This window comes from Bufo bufo, chromosome 10 (genome assembly GCF_905171765.1).
Source record: "Bufo bufo chromosome 10, aBufBuf1.1, whole genome shotgun sequence".
In the NCBI taxonomy this organism is placed as follows: Eukaryota; Metazoa; Chordata; class Amphibia; order Anura; family Bufonidae; genus Bufo; species Bufo bufo.
Window position 1 is genome coordinate 13,788,802 of NC_053398.1, and position 8,464 is coordinate 13,797,265.

The window sequence follows — 8,464 nt, forward strand, 5'->3', positions numbered from 1 at the left end:
AATATGACATGTGACACTCATAAATGTCTAGTAGGAATATTAGGGGGATGATACACCATAGAGCCATAATAATATACGCTTCAAAGTTGTTATTGCATGGAGTATGCCAAGTAGTTACTGAAACAGACATGTCAGGAGAGGTGAAAGGTCCTCTTGAACTCTGTGTCCAGGCAGAGGGTTTGGAGCTCTGTATCAGTAAAGATGGATCTCTGAGAAATATAAAGGTATGTGAAGAAATGAAGAAAAAAAAACAACGAGATGAGAACAGAATTTCATGTCAAATGGGTTGTTCTAAACAGCAAGGTTTGCAAAGAGCAAACATCTGTCATAAAAACCTATCGAGTAAGATCCCTGTAGAATAGTGATTTTCTGAGCTGCCTTTCATCTTTCTCTAGGTTTCTAAAAGGAATATAAATGTAGCACCGCATACGCAGTGCAATGGGAGCTGCACTGCCTCGGGATACACCTGGGTTTCAATGACATCCTACATGCTGCACTTAATATACAGTTGTAGGAGGAAAAGAATACCTACCTATATGGGGGTCCTCTCCAGCTATTTAGAGTTTTCAATGTATTCACCATCTGCACCATGCAAATAAATTAATTTATGATTGTGTCCTTAATTACCTTTCCTCCAGACATAACCCAAGATGATCAACTTTAAGAAATTCCATAATTTACTCGGGAACTATTTACACTATATGTGACCATGTACGGCCACCGAGTGGTTTTACTAGGTTTTTGCAAGCATGTCTCAATATTGTATTGAAATTGCTTTGTCCTTAACAAAACTTTCAGTAAGGTAAGAGTGGGCATATATGTATGGCTAAAGAGAATGGGTCTTAGAAAAAGTGCTACTGATGGACTGATCCTACCAGAGATGGGGGAAATCTGTGATCAGTTGCTTTGGCATTGTTTCCCTGATGGGTGGACCCCCTACGATGGACCCTGGAAGACGAAAGAAGACTGACACATAAATCCATATCTCACTATCACCATCCATTGTTTTTTTCTTTATGTTTGAAATATGCCCTCAAATAAGAAATTGGTTTCAAAGTTTTACAGGTTCACTCATCTCCAATCAGAGTATGTTACACGAGGATCTTGCCTTTAGAATTAAAGGTCATCTGTCAGCAGTTTTGTACCTATGACACTGGCTGACCTGTTACATGTGCGCTTGGCAGCTGAAGGCATCTGTGTTGGTCCCATGTTCCTATGTGCCCGCATTGCTGAGAAAAATAATGTTTGTTATATATGCAAATGAGCCTCTAGGAGCAACAGAGGCGTTGCCGTTAAACCTAGAGGCTCTGCTCTGTCTGTAACTAATGCATCCTCTGCACTTTGATTGACAGGGCCAGGCAGTGAAAATGTCATCACACCTGACCCTGTCAATCAAAGTGAAGTTGCAGAGAGGGCAGAGCCTCTAAGAGTAATTGCAATGTCCCGGTTGCTCCTAGAAGCTCATTTGCATATATCAGAACATCATTTTTCTCAGCAATGCGGACACATATGAACATGGGACCAACACAGATGCCAAGAGGACATGTACCAGATCAGCCAGTGTCATAGGTACAAATCTGCTGATAGATGCCCTTTAAGGGGAGTTATATCTGCAGCTGCTCCCTTTGACCTCTCAATGAGGATAACCCTCTAAAAGGTAATTCCCTTCCCTTACATTAAACTCTAGGGAGACTGTTCTAATTAGCAAAACTAGGGTCACTGAACAGCAGATTATTTCATTCTTCCACTCTAGTCCCTCAGATGCAAAGTAGGTGTATGTATCCAAACTACTACACTATCAATAACTACTGCTGCATGTTACTGAGCTGTGCAGCAGAAGTTGCCTCCAGGGAAAGTTTTTTTTTTTTTTATAATTGCATTTAACTCATTTTGGGCTAAATATTCTTTTTTTAGTTGGTGCTTATTAAACATTTTCAGAAGTTTTTGTTAGAAAGGGTAAAATTTTAGCCTAGCCTCGAGCATTTTACTTTCCGTTTGACTTTTCATCTGATGGCTGTGTATAACCCTTATCTCTAAACTACAAACACCTCCTAAACACTTATTTAAGACACATTCTTATCAGTAAGATAGGAATCAAGATATAATGTCTGTTTATGAGCCATCAGGAGATCAAAGATAAGCATCACATGAGCTGTCAGCTAAGTTCCCTGACAGGATGCAGTGTAAGCACAGAGTCAGCAAACATAGAATCTCAACCCTGTGCAGAGAAAGGGGCTAAAAAGTTTTAGATCAATTGAAAAAAAAATACTTTTAGCTCCAAATGAGTAATATGCAGTGACAACAAAAAGTTGCTCCCAAAGGTGTCCAAAGTCTTATATAATTCTTCTGCAGTCATCAGCTAAAGCTGCACTTCACAGACTCATGTTACAGAAGGCAGAGAACTCCTCAGATTATCAGTATGGTTCATAGAGTGCAACCAGGAAGAGCGAAAAACAGGAAGTCTGAGAGGTGCAGCCTCAGCCAATAGACAGAAAGCAGGAAGTGATGTCAGAGATGGAGTCATATTGGCAGTGTTCTTTCAAGTGAAGAATATCATAGATACCAATAAGGCCTCTAAGACTCTTTTACGAAAATTGGACCGAAAACATTAGTTAAGGATATGAGAAATGTAAAAGTTAGGCATAACCACCAGGAACCTCCTTCACAGTTACTGTGTCCAATGCTCTTCAAGTTGGAAGACTATTTCCAAATACATGGATAGAGCCACTGAAAGGCAAAAAATTTGAAATATGGCTGATATATATAAATATAGTTTTATTCTATGTATGCCAAAGTAACAATTTGTATCTTCAAGGGAACCTATCACCAAGAAATTCATTGATAAACCAGATGCCTTCTAGGACTAGCTCAGCTGAATGTAATGATACTTTTCACTTAGCGATCCATTGTTTCAATCTAGAGAAAAGGGACTTTAATCCCTATGTAAATTAGTAGTTACGTGCACTGAGGGTGGGTCTAAGCCGTTCTGTGCAGGTTTCCTCCACTTGTGTCCACATCCAGCTCTTCCTTCTTCTTCTTGATGGACAGGACCAGGCAAGATGACAATACAGGAACCTGATCTTGTCAATTAAGAGGAAGCAGGAGGACCAATGATGTACACAGTGATGAGGGACCGCCCTCGGTGCACTAACCTGCTCATTTGTATGCAGGGGTGCACCACCAATGAGGCCTCAGGCAGCACCAGGTAGGGGCAAGAGGGGGGCAGTGGAAGGGCCATAGGTAATAAGCACTTTCATTGTGGTTAAGGGGTTAGGTTAAGAAATTGGCATTGGGGGGGGGGCAGTTTTTGCCTCAGGCAGCAGAAAGACTAGGTGCACCCCTGTTTGCATGTGGATTAAAAGCCCTTTTCTCCAAAATGAAGCAACGGGGTAGCTAAGTAAAAAGTATCATTACATGGTCACATATTCCTTTTAGTGAATTTAGTACACAGCCACAAAAAACCTTTTCCTTGACATTTTCAGTGGCTTTTGTGATGTGATATCAATCTGTGAAGTCCTGCTTTCTATCTCTGTTTCTATATCCATTGTGTTTCTTATAAAAATTGACGTTTATTGATGACTAAACAGCTTTGGTCTCTGTAGAAGATATTTGATATTGATAAGAGGTGGAGAAGACTGTTGGGTTTGTGTTTATCTGTCGGTGTTCTAGATCATATCCAGTATGACGGTAGCACAACGCTAATGCCAAGGTTCATAACATGAAGCAATTTGTTGCATTTCACTTTGTCTTCTTTCTTAACCTCAGTTCCAAGATACAGCACAAACAGGCTCTTCAGAAGCCCAGCAAGAAAACCCTGCCCCTCCGCTCAATCTGGGAATGTTTTTCTTTTGCTTTATCATCATCATGTTGCATTCCTCTTCTAGATGCCTTATTGCTTGAGAGAACAGAGGCTAATTTCCAGGAAACACATCGATAACTTCTCAAAGAGGCAGGAATAGTTAGTATCAGCCTAAGGTTACATAGAAGAGCTCACAGCTCTCCATAGAATTCTTGGTACACATTAAAAGGATTTCTGCTTTTTTTCTTTAACTTATTAAAGCTTTCCTGGTACATTGACAATAAAGAGGGGCAAAATACATGGAAAAATACAAACAAATGATAATATTATTATATTATTAAAAATAATAACATTACTAATAAAACAATGCACAAAAACACTGCATTAGGCCTCATGCACACGGCCGTTGTTTGGGTCCGCATCCGAGCCGCCATTTTGGCGGCTAGGATGCGGACCCATTCACTTCAATGGGGCTTCAAAAGATGCTGACAGCACTCCGTGTGCTATCCGCATCCGTTGCTCTGTTCCGCGGCCCCGCAAAAAAAATATAACATGTCCTATTCTTGTCCGCAAAACTGACAAGAATAGGCAGTTATATCAATGGCCGCCCGTTCCACAAATTGCGGAAGGCACACCGGCGGCTTCCGTTTTTTTGCGGATCCGCGGTTTGTGGACCGCAAAAAAACGGCATGGTCGTGTGCATGTAGCCTTACATTGTTATATAATGAACATTACCAATTTCAAATTCTATTCATATCATGGATATTATTTAGAAATGTTATTTGCTTTTTATTTGTGTAGAAATGTATTATTATTATTATTATTGTAACGGATCTCCTGGCACCCCGGCCGGGTACCTCAGTTGATAGATGCTCCTAGTGCTTCCCTGAGGACTCCAATCACTCCCCTCTACACCAAAAGCACCACAGGAACCAGGAACAGCTCTTTCAAGAGCTAATAGTATAGCCAGGGGAGTATAGCAAATCTTCAGCGTATAGCAATCCCCAGCAATCCCCAACACCAGCCTCAACATGATGAAGGGTAAAACAGGAACTCTTTATTGAACACACAGCATTGACTTATATACACATGACATACTGAGGACATGACATAGCAGCCAATCCTGTACAGTTTAAACACAAAACTAACCCTATTCAACAAACACAATGGCATTGTCTGTGACCCAATTAACAAACACACTGGCATTGTCTTTGACACAATCAACAATGAACATGCAAACAGATAGCTTCACCCCCTCTATAATGAATGAATGGGAAGAGGAGACACATATGATGGGATTATCTCCTGAGTGTATCATAGGAGTCGGCTGCTATTATAATCAACTATCTTAATCCCATCACTAACACAATCTGTGGGAGTCTCAGTGCAGAGTTAACCCTTTTTGTGTTGCTGAATCCACACCATGTCATTTTAATGGGCAATAGGAAATATGTGGCATATAAATTACACACATAAATCAGGGTTCATGGTTCCTTGTAACCCCAAAAGGTCTGAGGGGGTCTCCATAGTTCTCGGTCCATAGTCTGTAGGAAGGAGGCTGGCCCTCAAGCTTCTCCAGCAGCCCCAGTGACGGTTCAGTCCGTCACAATTATTATTATTTATTATTATTTATTATTATTATTATTATTATTGTTACTTTTAGTATATATATATACTACAGTTCTACAAATTTGTCTAATACATTTTTAATATTATAATGTATATTTTTACTCTACTGAATATTTCCTCATTTGCTATTAAAGAACAGATCTATAGCATTAAAAAAAAATATATATTTTGATATTACAATTTACAATATTAATGTCACTGCTATGCTAATTTACCCAAATGCTCTTTCTAACTGGACAGGATTCATACTAGCAGATTTACTAATCAAGACATGGTATAAATTAACTATGGCCAGATATTGTGCATGAATGTGTGCTTCATTCTTCAGGTTATGAGCCGTCTGCAAGGTTTTATAAAACATCTATGAATAATTTGTATGATCTATTATCTCTAGATAAATTAACACAAGGATGGAGAAGCAAACAATTGGAAGACATTTTATATAAATCCACAGGTCCATAAAAACAAAGGGATTACAAAATTAAAGGGGTTCTCCGGCAATTTGATATTGATGGCTTGTCCTCAGGATAGGTCATCAGTATCATATTGGTGGGGGTCCGACACCCGACACTGCTGCCCATCAGCCGCTTGAAAAGGCTTCTGTGCTCACCAGAGCTCTGGTGAGTGCTGCAGTTTCTTCAAAGCTTATCAAGCACAGCGCCGTATATAGTATAGTGGTCGTGCCTGGTATTGCAGGTCAGCCCTTATTCCATTGAATGGGACAGAGCTGTATCTAGCAAACGTGATTGATATACGGTGACATCACTGGCCAATTACTTTTTTCACCCTAAAAAATGCTCAATGAACTGAACGTCGGCTTACCACACCAAAATCAGATTGTTTAGCCGAGGTAAGTCTAATGTTATGGCCCCCTTAAGGCTAGGGCTACACAACGACAGTTTGTCGCACCAATGTCGTGCGACAATTTTTATAATGATAGTCTATGGTGTGCGACATGCTGCGACTGTGATACTACAGTAGTAAAAAAATCCATCCAAGTTGGATTTTTCTGCGACTATCGTGTCGCAGTCGCAGCATGTCGCAGTGCGACACCATAGACTATCATTAAAAAAATTGTCGTGCGACATCAATGTCGCGTGACACATGTTGCAGTGTAGTTGTGCCCTATGTGTCGTCGCGCGACACATGTTGTCGTGTAGCCCTAGCCTTAGACTTCAAAACGGATATCCACATGCATACGTTCCCACCACTCTGAATGGGCTGAATAGGATAGGTGAGCAGCCATCAAGGAGTCAACTTATTTCATGAGATGCCAGGGTCCCAGATGTGAGCAGTGTACACAAAATCCTAATAATTACTGATTTGCTAAGAACAATTCTAGAAAGTGAGTGATACCTAGATAATTAGCTACAACTATTCTGAGCAAGATGGGTGGGAAGTGGAGGTGCCCTGGGTCTAAATTGTGGTGAAAGGCCCAGGGCATATTCTCTTTGTGCCCTCTCTATTCACTTCTGGAAAATAACACCTGGAAACCTGCTATCGGTGCTTGGTCAATGATCACACAAGATGGTGCCCCCTTTATTTTGGGTTATTTAGCAGGGTATATGTTGGGACATTACTACTGGGTGGCATCTCTCTCCACTGCCTTTTTGGCATGGTGATGGTTATACAGATGCTGGATATCCTCCTGTGGTCATTCCAAGCTCTTTCAACTTGGACAAGGTGGTGGTCGGTGGCTGTGCATGGGAGATCCATCACCCTATCCAGGAGAGATCTGGTAATTTAGTTGGCCAGAGAGGCTGTTGTAGGCCCTGAAGAGCATGTCGAATAGTGCAGGTAGCGTGTGGTGTGAAAACCACATCTCCTGAGTCATAAAAGGCAATAGGACTGGTTCAAAGATGCCCTGGACATACCAAAGGCTGCTCAATATTCCCTTCACAAATACCAGATGGGAATGGGCATGGTAGCTAATGGCACCGCAAACCAGGACAGCCCTCTCTCAGTCATTTGAAATGGCTCACCACTGTTTGTAAGCGCATGGTTGGTGGAGGGGTCCCCCATATACTGGCGTCCAATACACTGACCCCCCCAGTAATAATCAGAGCTTAGCCCCATGCAGGCTTACCATCCTCCCCCTCCCCCCCACAGTTGTCAGAATCGTGTATACCATCATCCCCACATGCCCCCCCCCCCCCCCCCAGCAATCAGAAACAGGCTAACCCCCCAGCAAACACATGCAGGTATACCATTCTCTCCCACCACCCAAAGTTGTCACAAGTTTGCTTCCCTTTGTGCCATCATTCTCCGCTCACCCCCAAATTAGTCACCATGCTCCTTTACCTCATCCTCAAGCTCCCCAGCTTCCTTTAATCCGCCTGCTCCACCTCAGCCAGCCATGAGGTAGCAGCAGAATGCATTTGGGTGGCTGTCGAGGCCAAAAGCGTGAGGGGCAGTCCTAGGAGACGTGCCCTGCATGGCGCGTCTCACATTTCTCCATTTATTAAAGGCACAGCGCGGTGTATCGCTGCTCTACACAGCCAGCCGGTGAGGTGGTCTACTGGCTGGCATGGTGGAAAACATTAGGGGCGGCAGGCCTGGCTCATCTGACATTAATTTGTTTATTAAAGGTGCAGCCACCACAAATTCCAGTGGCGTGCCAGTAAAAAGCAGCCTGCGCCCCATCTTTGGCACGTGGGTCGGGGGTTGCCGACCCCTGTTCTAGAGGAATCAGGATGTCTGTGTATTACACCTATACCCCATTGTCTTCAGAGACAGAGATAACACAAGATCAACCCTGACTATCGAGGGCATTTAAACTCTGGGGGGCACTATAAGGGGCAGTCTAACAGTGTTATCCTGCTACTACCCCCAATACTGCCAAACTGGGCTCCCCAATGCCCCCGATACTACACTACAGAAATAATAGTGCCATATGAATACTCCCAATGGTAATATTACTCCCAAAAGTCCCACCAATAGTAATTTTCATTAGTAATAGTGCCTCATACATTGCCCCAACAGTTATTATTGACAGTTTCCCTATTAGTAGTGATGACCTCCATATTGTGCCCACTA